This window comes from Brachyhypopomus gauderio, chromosome 9, assembly GCF_052324685.1.
Source record: "Brachyhypopomus gauderio isolate BG-103 chromosome 9, BGAUD_0.2, whole genome shotgun sequence".
NCBI lineage: Eukaryota > Metazoa > Chordata > Actinopteri > Gymnotiformes > Hypopomidae > Brachyhypopomus > Brachyhypopomus gauderio.
The window spans coordinates 24,641,534-24,654,031 of record NC_135219.1 but is presented as its reverse complement, the minus strand read 5'-3'; the positions used below and the strand labels follow the sequence as shown (position 1 = coordinate 24,654,031).

The following is a 12,498-nucleotide window of genomic DNA, read 5'->3' as shown; positions in this document are numbered from 1 at the left end:
CACACACACACACACACACACACACACACACACACACACACACACACACACACGGACATGCCCATTGTGGGCAAGGGCACAACAGCCTACAGCTTATTGCCTTCTGCAGTTAGAGTCATGTTTTAGATCTATGCATGTATCATATATGTACAAAAAATATAGAAATAAAGTTGCATTTTTTAAATATGAATAACCTGTGATGAGCAATAGCATCTCTCTAAATAACTGGAATAATTCTTCCAGATAATAATGAGCATAGCTGTTTTGTAAATAGCATTGATGTTTTGTAAATATCTTCAGCAGGGTTTATTTGCATGATGGAATTTGAAGCGGAGATCGAGTGTCACTATGGTGAGAGGTGATTAAAACGGCAGGTCGTCTCCCTGCAAAGTAAATAGCATTTAATTATACAGCTGTGTGCTCTGCTTGAAGTTTCGATACGGCGGATAAGATATGATTCCCACAAGAGCATTTTTCCTCAAACACTTGTTTACACTGTGTTTTCTTTTCTTTTTATGCATTTACATATGTAAACACTACAATCAGCTTGTCATTTTGACTTTTTTAAAGCTTGTTGCATTTCCCTCTGTAAACACTATTTGACTTGCAATGAGCACAGATGAAACCAAATGCTAGAGTAGAAAACTGCACCACCGACTCTTGAATGTGGCTCAAGAAAATCATGTGAGCAAACAAAACTAGCCCTGAATTACGTGAATGATTTTGTCGAATTCCATCTATTGAGAATGCAGTGAAGGGTTGGCAAATTATTTTTTAAGTTAGAGGAGGTCAGCTTGTACATCTAAACTATACTTTCTGATATGATGAGCAAGCACACTTTGATATAACACACTTGCTGCATAGATTCTGTACATCTAGTCAAGTGTAGAGTTTCAGGGGGGAAATGTGCTGGCTGATACACTAAGACACTAAAAAAAAGAGAAATGATAAGTGCAAAAACAGATATGCATATATGTATGCAGTGAACTACTGAGTACTTGGAGAAGTACATACACTTCATTTGTGCATGTGCTGATGTGTGCTGAAGACTCATCTGACAGAAAGAACAATTCTCTTCTCTCCAGACAGGAAAAGGGAAAGTCCCCACCCCCTCAGAAGCTGGACCTATTGTGAAGAATAAGCTTTGAAAGTTGGAAACAAAAAAAGATTTGTTCATTCTTCAGATAAGATAAACAACTACTTCGGCTATATTTATGTGGTCTAAGGGTAAAGATAACGAAGAGGTACTCTCAATTCTAAAAACCTGAAAAAAACCAAAACAAAAAACTCAGACTGATTAAAAACACAGTCAGTGACCAGAGATTAAAAACACAGTCAGTGACCAGCGAATAAAAACACAGTCAGTGACCAGAGATTAAAAACACAGTCAGTGACCAGCGATTAAAAACACAGTAACCAGCGATTAAAAACACAGTCAGTGACCAGAGATTAAAAACACAGTGACCAGCGATTAAAAACACAGTGACCAGCGTAAAGCATTTTGTAAATGAGTTCTTGCCATTGGCCAACTGGCTGACAGTTCTAAATGATCTGGCCTGCTTCTCAAACAAAAGGAAGTCACCAAGGCCTTTTTTTCCCTCACTCTACTTTGAAAGTACTAACTGGAGCTGCGGTAGAAACATGAAACGAAAGTGCCTGTTTCTTGAGCAAACTACTACCTCCCTTTATAGAGTTTTGACTCTTAAATGGAAAACATATTGGTGAAACCTCAGTAGTCCTATCACTCTGACTCCCCGCCACACAGACCAACCCCCTCCCTTAGCACCACGCCAAAACCCGGAATGTCTGCCTAATTACATCATTTGGAAACGGCATGAAAGTGCTTTATGAGCTGAAGTAACCAAAATGCTTTATTGCACACAGAATTGCCAATTAAAAGGCAACACCTGGACCACAGAGGTGCAGTAAAAAAGAAGAAGGAAAAACCTTCCACCATCTCTCAGTTAGAGCAGCCTGAACCTATTGCTGCCTGTTTTTCTTTCCACCATTTTTTTTTTTGTTTTTCTTCTTCTGCTGTTAAAAGATGCCGACAACGCACGTTCACACTGCAGCACGCAGACCATAAGTCACCATCTGACACCGCCTAACAGAATTACTAAAACCCATTTCCTATGGAGGACCTATGGCGAGGGTACAACATAAACTTGTTCAGGGCATGCTACCGAAAAGGAAAATACCACCAGTCACTCCTTTATACAAACCCTGAACCTAGCAGTACCCCAGTCTGTCCTCTATTCATGCCTCAGCCTGTCCCCTATCCTGACTTAGCCTGTCCCCTAACCTGACTTAGTCTGAGTCCCAACACATTCTATCCCCTAACCTGTCTATCCCCTAACTCCTAGTCATAACTCACATTGAGGAGGTACTCTTCTAAGTCAAAGTCCTCCAAGCTGAACTGTTTGCCTCCTTACCTGCATACTCAACATTATACACAGCAAAAAGACCAGTGTTGAATTGACTCCCACAGAGTTAATTTTAACACTTTTTGAGGGTTTGTATAACTCCACACTCTGCAGAGTTAAAAATGTAGGATTTAATGAATAAAGTGAACCAGCACAAACCCGAGACATAATCCAAATAAAGGATACAATAACCAGAAGTGAACTGGTACATACTGGTGAACTGGTCAACACAACTAGTCCCCGAACATAAGGGGAGCCCTCACCTCTCATGAGGGCTCTTCAAGACCCACTCACCCCACAACATCAGGGGGCTTCTACCTAAGAGATCCCTAAAGGTCCAGAAATACTGCTTTACATCTCCAGGGAGAAACACCTGCACCTAAAATAAACACACACACATTATTTGTGAAACACCCACATAACCTTGCTGAATAATACAATAATACTACATACACCTTGATACAGTGGTTTAGGCTATCAAAATCACATTAGGCCTACTATCCTTTTAAAGCTGGTAATATTTTCACAAATTGACGTTCACCAAGTTTTTCCCTGTTCCACTATAACTGCGGTGCTGTTCCATTCTGGCGCCAATAACCTGCTGCACCATTTAAAACTGGAACTAAACCCTAGTGCACAAAAACAGACTTGGTCTTAGTTTGAAGACCAGAATTGTTTTGATATAATTATGCATTTATTTTAATCCTTACTGTCAAATTATAGAGAGCTAGATAGCTAGCCATCAGTTTGCTAACTTAGCTAGGTTAGGTATGCTAACATTAACTGTGCTAATCACCTCAACACGTTTGCTATTCGGTCCCTAGCATCAAGGTTTTGGATGTATATAATCTCCGAGGGTGTTTTATTGTACATAATGCATTTCACATTTTGTATAATCAAATTAAACTTTTTCAATAAGAATAAATAACACTCACCGTGTACATCTTTCTCCAAGAGGAAAATGGCGCAGACTTTCTCCAGCCGAGGTGAAATGAGTGGGCGGGGTTAAGGACATCTTAGCGGGAGTTATTTAGATGGATTAACACTGATTTGATCAACTCGGTCAGATAACTCCAACACTGAACATCATTTAAATCTAATAGTGTTAAAATTACTCTTTGGGAGTGAAAATCAACTCGGAAATGTTTAACCCCGAAAATGTAACACTTTTAGCTGTGTACTGGACATTATCAGCATACTCAACATTATGCTGGACATTATCAGCATACTCAACATTATACTGGACATTATCAGCATCACACTGAAATGACGCACACTGCCATTTTACAGACAGCAGCTCTTAAATAATGCACGATTCCTTGGTGACATTATGAATGGATTACTTTGCATGTGCGTACACACACTTTAAGCCATGCTTCTTTTTCTGAAATCCTCTTAGTCCTGATGGGCAATCAGTGAGACTGAATTTAATCCATGGAATGAGTTTAATGACCTCCGTATTTAATTAAATGAATGCGGTACAGACTGAGACATAAGAAAGCCCCTAACAAAAAGTTAGAACTTACATTCATCAACTCAAGCAAAAAAAGGTTCTGCTCCTCTTTGTCCTCATATTTATAATGGGTGCACCTAATATTAAGCCTGGTTATATCAGGTATAAGCCACATATAAAATATAATTCTCAAGATGCACAGCACTGATTTTATTAGCTTTTCTGTAAAGCTAGGACGGGCCTTAAGGAGCAGGTCTCTCCACCTGTTTGACGATACGGCTGTTCAGTTCTAAATGATATCCATTTGAGGCACTGAAACATTTATAGAAGCAGGCTGCCCTGCACAGAGTGGATAGTGTGTCTCACATGGCCAGTCACACCGTTCCCTTTGTCCCGCCGGACAGAAAGCAGGTGAGAAACTGTGGTGAATTAGCAGCACCGGTGACCTTTATATAGCTCAGATCTAGTCAGTCCGACTCAAAATCAAATAGCACTTTAATAGCATAGGAAATGGGTAAAAGACAATAGATGGAATAATAATTCCTTTGTAATCTACAGACAGACACTATTCCTTCAGTCTTGCTTCTGGATTAATCAGTTTTACTGGTCTGTTTATAGTGGGAAAGGGATAAAGAGATAAAAAAAATACTGGCACTCATTTTCTCTCTCTCTCTCTCTCTCTCATCCTCAGTGTCTCTCACTTTCAGCCTCTCTCTCATTTTCAGCCCCCCCCCCCCTCTCTCTGAGTGTGTGTGTGTGTGTGTGTGTGTGTGTGTGTGTGTGTGTGTGTGTCTCGGCTGGAACTCCTACGGTCCATGCCACCTGAGCCCCATCCAGGTGTGTAAAATGAGATGTTTTCCTGTAGCTCATACTGCAGTCAGAGAGAGTGCTACTGATCTGCTGGTCAGCTGTAACTCTTCACACTAACTTACACAGATGAAAAGTATTGCTGACCATTAGGCTTTCTGCATTAGTAAAGTAATGTTAATCTAAGAAAACATTGATGTTAACTGTACAGTAGCTATGAAATGTGTGCAGTCTTTTATGATTGGAAGTTTAAAATGCTTCATTGACCTGTACAGGTCTAAAATCTAAATAAACCCTAATGCTAAGTTGTGTGAAGACCACATTTATTATGAGCTCATGACCTCAGAATTGACCAAATTACTAAGGTCAGGGACCTTGTTACAGCTTGTCATTTGTTTCTACCATTCATGTCATTGTTAAAAACTTTGACAAGCAATAATTACAAATCATTTAAAAACTTGCCCAGGAGACAATGCAGCCTCCAGCCCCAGCCCCCTGACCCCTCCCTTTTCCCCTCCCCCCCATCCGCCTTTTCTTTTCTTGTCTTAATTTAACTGTTGGCAAAGATATAGCAGACAGCTCCTACCACACCTCTCATCACACAGGCATTTTGACTTCGTGTGACTGTTCCAAACTGCTCTGTCTCTGCCGTAGTCCCAAGGCCCGAGTTACAGCTCTCGGGTAGGCCAAAGGCCCCCTGTAGCTTCAGGCAGTGGCCGGTGGACTTAATTGAGTTGGAATGGTGCCTAGTTTGTGGGTTTTGTGTTTCTGGGAACAAAAGCCTCTTCACTAAGAGTTGTCTCCCTTCGAGCCCGCCTATGTTTATTAAGACTGGAAAGGCCCGAGTTTTCCACTACCTGAAAACGGCTTGAGTTAATCCTGTGTGAACACACTGGAAGATGGAAAAAAACTCCCATATCCAACATTTACACACATTCCTTCTACTTTTCCATTTTTTCTATCTGTTAAGTTTTTAGGCATCATTAGGATGCATTGCCACACCCCATTCTTACACTTTTACACAGCACTGCCTTGTGTATTGCACATACCAAGAACTCACAATTTTATTATCTACATTTAAGAAGCCCCAGTGACTGGAACTAACATGTTCTTGTACATAGTGTCTCTGTACAGTATGTTATTCCATACTGAAACATTGTTTTTGCGTTTGGCCGCCTGCCCGTGCCCTGATAGGCTCCATGTGCAGTGTTTGTAGCGATGATGTTACCGGCCTGCCCTTCCTGGCCCTGAACAGGCTGCCAGCTGCTAAAGGCATCAATCCCAAAACGTCACCTCAGCTGCCATGCAGGTCTTCAGGAAAGGCCACGAGGGCGGCTGGTCGTCTGGTACTGCAAACTACAGTCCCATGGGGCAAGCTTAACTTCAGATAGTCCTTCTCGATTAGACTGTGTTACTGCTTAACCCACACATGAAGGGAGTGAAGGTTTATGTGATTCTGCGTATGTGGATGGAGCATGTGAATGTAACATGCACACAGCTATGCAAGACACAGGAGAATTACTCTGTTTTCAGCTCTTGCTTGTCTCAACGTTCTACATTCTGGCTTCTTTTTTAAATCCTGATGTAAACATTTAACAAAAGGAAAATGGCTGGAAAAGCAAGCAGTCCCACAACAGCTTTTCTCAGAGCCAGAAGGAACTGAAATACATTACTCTGTGTCAGTGCTAGTGTATTCTCTTTATGCACTCAAGTGGTTTGCTTAATGCTTAAGCACTTACATTTATCAGCTCAAAGGGGGGTTAGTTTGGAGCTAAGTAAATGTGTGGAAGTCACAGAAGAGCAACCTGTTAGTGGCTTCTAACATAGTGCACAGCTATGAATTACATGCATGCACACACACACACACACTCACACACACACACACACACACACATACACACACACACACACACACACACACACACACACACACACACACACACACACACACACACACAGATGTACACCCATCTCTCATCTGCTGTAGTTAATACCCCTTCATGTTACCATGCACACTGAGAAGAAACAAACTAAACTTTATGATATATATATATATATATATATATATATATATATATATATATATATATATATATATATATATACACTTTCTTTTTTTCTTTTGCTTCTTTATTATTATCATGTGTTCTGTGAGTGCTGGGACTGCCCATCCTTAAGGGAACTGAAGAAAAACAGAATGAATCCTTATGACTTATGACTTCTGGTGTCTACTGAAAGATGTACTTGTGGCATTCCAGAAGAACTGTCACCTTTAATCGCAAAGCTGCATGCAGTGACAATGCCCAACTGTGTCGTTAAACATACCGGCTACTTATGAGTTTGTTTAAGTGTTCAAGTGTTAAACTATGGGTTATATTGAAACCATTTCCCTAAATTAAAACCAAACCAAAGTGTTATAAGTGAATGCTCTGCAGAAACACTTTTGCAGCTGCTGCCAGGGATGAATGTAAACAGATTTCAGAGCTGCCGTGAAAACTGAATGTGATGTTGGGATCATGACCGTGAGTGTAGGCAAATATTACTGCACGCTTTCTTTCATCTAGAACCCAAGCAAATAATTGGGCGTGGAAAATTAACCTCACTGACCTTCTTTTATCTCAGATTTCCCCTAACTGTGATTTTCACTCCCTAGTGAGTTTTCTCATAGGACACACGAAAAGAGTTGTAATTCTGTAGCATTGCAAACTATTTTATCACTGATGATGAATATGCACAGTTCAAGTTGTGTCAAACAGCAAAAATGTTGTCTTAAATAGTTTTAATATTGTTAGAGTTACTGTTTATTAGTTTATTATACTTTAATTTTCACTCTGAAGGTATTCAGTTCAACAATATGAAGCTAATTTAATTATTATAATGCAAAAACATCATGAAATGATCACTAACCTGTTTTTCTATACATTTAGTTACTATTTTGTTAATAATAACTTCTCTCAATTTCCAGAAAAAAAAAACTTTTTATGAAAAGTGTTACATTTTCTTCTTCTTATTTAAGCAATTCGTGAAAGCAGAAAAATGAATTGATTGATCATTGAGCAGCCAGGCCTTGCATTCCATAGCTAGAATAGTTAGAGGCTCAAATAACTCCTTACTGCATGTTTTCCTTTGAAGGGCTATGGACTGAACTGGGACGTGATTTTCTCTATGTGGGTGTTAAAACAGTTTTGCTGATTTGTGTTTCTGACATGACACTTGTGACTTTAAAGCACATTTTCCATTCCAGTGTTTTGTATACTGACATCTACAGATAACGGTGAAAAACGGCTCACTGTATCCGTCGAGTGTTTTCACACACATTCTGGATTTTTCACTGATTGCACAATTGCTGGATAAAACAAAAGGTCCTCTGTGAAAACTCCAGGAATTAAGTAGATATTAACCATGACATCCCTTTTTCTTGTTTCAGCAAAGTAGAATTTCCAAAGGTTTAATCTACCCCAAAACCACCATAAGTGCACAGATTGTAAAAGGCTCACATTCCAGAAAAAAAAGATCTATTTGATCTATCAGGTCCAGCTTAAACAAGTACAATTTTTTCTCTAATCATAACGTCATTCGAAGCTTAAAATCATATGCACGCATGCATGCTAACACACACTCACTTAGACACTGTCATAATACAGTTGTCCTGTTTTTGTTGCATTGTGTTTGTCCAGGTGGGCGGGGCCTATTATCAAGCCATCACCTGAGGGTCGTTTGTCCGTCTATATGTGTCTTGTCTTTGTACCAGTTGACTGCTGGTTATTGTATCCGTAATTTGGATCATGTCACGGGTCTTTAGTTGGTGCTCGTTATCATTAAACCTCCTTTTATCCTGAGACTTATCCTCAGATTCCTTTTGTGTTCGCACTCCTCACCTGTCACAGGTACGCTTGGGTGCATGTGTGGATGCACATAAACTCTGGTAGTTCAAACATGTTTTCACAAACTGATCAATTGGGCTGCATGAAAAAGGTGACACCAGCTCTAAACCTATTCCTTTGCAATTAAAACATTTTCCCTTTTTTAATGAAAATGTTCAAGGTTAATTTACATATTTAATTATGTACATTGAATTAGGCAAATTATATATATTTATTGTGTGTGTGTATATATATATATATATGTATATATATATATATATATATATATATATATATATATATATATATATATATATATATATATACACACAGACAAAAGGTCTTATAAAGCATACAGTACAGCAAAAATCCTTTCCTTCATGGTCATGCTTCATAAGGTGCAGAGACAAAACGGTAAATATGAACACTCAGTGTGCAGTATACAACACAATGCACAGACAGTACACAAACACAGCTCCCATTTCTGACTACAATTCCATGAATATGGACCAGTGACCTGGTGGCACAGATTAATCAATATTATACACACAGTTTCAGTAATCCTTCTTCTAAACTAAAACATTTCTGAGGTAACCAAGTCACATGATTTTTAATATTTGTCTTGAGGCTATTAATCCTTTTGGATACTTCAGAAGGAAAACTCACCTGCATTCTGTTAACTAACAAGCATATCAGCAAACAGCATCAACATCATCTTGTAGAGGCATTTCTAACTTAACATATACTCAAGGTTGAATGACAGTAATATTGCCCAAATTATCCACTATGGACAGCAGTTATGCAGTATTTTTGGCCCAATTTATGCAGTATTGTTTCTGATTAACTTTTTGGATATCTTGTGTAAACTATCTACTTAGGATCACACCACAGCACTGCCCTTCTCATGAAGATTTACTCTTGATGTTTTAGCCATTTTTATGACACACAACACAAATTTACCTTGACCTAACCCTAGTCCTATACTTATTGAAAAAAATGGTTTAAGATTTAAACAACCAGAAAACCCAAATATTTTATTATGTAACAGAAGCTAACATTCTTTTATAGCATTTCCTGATATAGCTAGGAAATATACTGGCACCTCAGAGATGTTGAGGAATCCAGTCCCTGAGGCAGAGAGCCAGCCCCACACCTTCACACAGCTAGATGTACTGCCTTCCACACACTATTCTGAACACATTATATACCACAAAAATCGCAACCGTTGTCTCATTTGCCCACATATATTACTACTGCATCAGTAGAATTATGTGATTTTTAGAAAAGTTAAGAGCGGTAGAAATGTGTATATCAGTCAGTATTGTTGCTCAGTGTATGTATGTATATATATTATTAGAAGGTTCATCAATTATTCCAAATTCTAGCCCAGATATTATTTATTCCACAGTTGGATTGAGACACTGATTAAGGTTGACTTGTTATTGTCCTATTATGGTTTCAGTAACAGATGTAATTTAGCTGTAAATATTATTCTCACTGGGGTTTTCGATATCACAATTTTTTCAGTGTGATTTATATTACATTACATGTTTTTTCTTTAGTTAACTGAAGAAAAACACTACAAAGAGGCTGTTCATCTATCATCATGTGACAACAGGTCTGTTTGTTTTTCATTTTTTCTGAAGGCTCATTAGCATATCAATAGATGTTGGCTCCATGCATGGATGTAATCTTAAGAAGTACAAACATATACTTACTGAATGAGTGAGCACATATTTCTGGCATTGGACTGTTCACATCACTGCCAAATGTGAAACTTTGCAATGCCTAAAAGTGCATTATATAACACCATTTTAAAAAATAATAATTCTATTATTTTTTATTTTAGATGCCAATTCAACACTTTCAACAGCCAGTCACTTGCTAAAAAAACTGGATGGATCATACAACCCAAATTAATTTTTTTGAATGAATGAATGAAGTTATTGAAAAACATTCATCTATAATGTATATTGAACCAAATAGCAATTTGTCAGCAACAGGTACGGAAGTTGTAGCAACTAATACATAACTGACTAATGTATGATAATTTATGCAAATAGGCTTGGTACTGTATGGATTCTGAATTTTTGTTGACAAAAGGTAAACAAAAGTTCTGATCTTGGATCAAGAGATGTCACCAAACCTTCACCATGGTGACTGTGTGGGAATGTAACAGCTCTCACTCTGATTTCAATGTTATTGTTGTTATTGTTGTTGTGATTGTTGTGATTGATGTTGTGATTGATGTTGTTATTGGTGTTATTGTTGTTGTGATTGATGTTGTTGTTATTATTAGTGTTGTGATTGTTGTGAATGATGTTGTTGTTATTGTTGTCCTTGTTGTTGCTGTAGCTGCTGCTACTATATTCATCCAAAATGTGTGAAAACTTTATCTCAAACTATACACTATTTCCAAAATGTCAGTAATATCTGTGAAAAACAAGCAATTTCCCACAACCTAAATTGCTTCAAAACAGATAAACAGACTTGAACTGCTACAGAAGGCAAAATCTTCTGAAAGGATGTTACTGCTACAGAAGACAAAAGGTTCTGAAACCTTCTAATGAACACTGGTATGGAAATGTATTTATTGGAGATGTTATCTTAGGTTGTAATCAGGGCTTAATTTGAGCCGGATCCTGCCGGAACAGGATCCGGGAACTCTTTCATTTTGAAGGGTGCGTTCCGGGAACTGTCTGCCTCGATCCAGTAACTTTCAAGCCTACTAATTATAAGTTATGAAGAAATCTGTCTGCGTTGAACCAATTAATTGAACAAATAATTATATAAAATACATTTTTTAAACACAAGATCCACATTCAGGCTTCCTAAATCACATAAGAGCTCTCCCTTTTAGCGATGCCTTTCCGTGTCTCCCCTATAAAGCTAGTTATACTTTCGTGAGTGACCGTAGCGCGCGACTCCGCACACCTCGCGCGCATCACATTCTGTTCAGTGTATTTACTGAAATACACAACACAAGCATCAGGTGTAGCAGACCTGAGGTTTTTTATTTAGAGCTGTGTAAGTAATACAGAAATGTTAGTTGTTTTGTAGGCCTATATATAATTCTCTACCTAATTAGGTCATGTGGATGCTGTATTTTATAATGGTAGAATTCCAAGTAATTCTTGGGCACATTGTTTTCATATGTACTTTCCCTGAAATTCAATACTGTGGTAGAATTCCAAAAGCGTCCCTGTACACAGACCCAGGCATGTAAATATGACAACAGAATATACACAGACATGTATCTTATGACACATCCTTGTCTATGTTTTGCATCCCTGAACTTGTTCAAACCCTCAGAGATGCAATGCAAATATTTACAGACAGGATATTCTTTTTTTCCTGTTAGTGTGACTACTATGAAGCCTCATTTGTGATGCTGGCCACCCTCAGTTCGAAGCTTTTGCTCTGCTAACCCACCACTTAAAATAATGTTGAATATGTACTATAGAAAAATGAACATCACCATTCTGTCACAAAACACTCTTACGTGAAACATCAAAAATACACTTGGCCATTTATGCTACAACTTATGCTACAGTGTTGACCTCCAAGTAAATTGATTGTGGCATTTAGGGGAAACAGAGGTGAACAATGTAAATTTAATGAAGCCTTACACTTTAGGGCAGTTATAAACATCAGAGCTTTTTAAGCACACTGTGGCCAATCATACAGGGTGTGTGTGGCAGTAAAATCAAAAAGGCAGAATGAAAAATCATAAATATCTTATGTAGTGTCCTTATTGTTGGTGCCTTCTGATCTATTTTCTGATTGTGCTCTCAAAAAAGGATTGAACTGACCCATTTCTCCTGGTAGTATTATAGCACTGCTTGTCTGAACAGGTGACACCTACCATGTGCACTACTTGAACTTCTAGTGCTCGATAAACCTGCTGTATCAGTCATACGTGCTCCATCGAGCCCAATCTGCCCTTTTTAGC

General features: G+C 38.4%; 1 protein-coding gene across 1 annotated transcript in view; it reads right to left on the bottom strand.

The window, feature by feature from the left end:
• The window catches only part of flrt2 (fibronectin leucine rich transmembrane protein 2), a 37,300-nt gene extending 36,201 nt beyond the window's left edge, over nt 1–1,099 (bottom strand). Inside the window, exon 1 of the mRNA XM_077018094.1 lies at nt 1,015–1,099. The gene's annotated coding sequence lies outside the window, so the exon portion shown is untranslated. The remainder of the gene's footprint in view (nt 1–1,014) is intronic.
• Between the last annotated feature and the right edge of the window lie 11,399 nt (nt 1,100–12,498).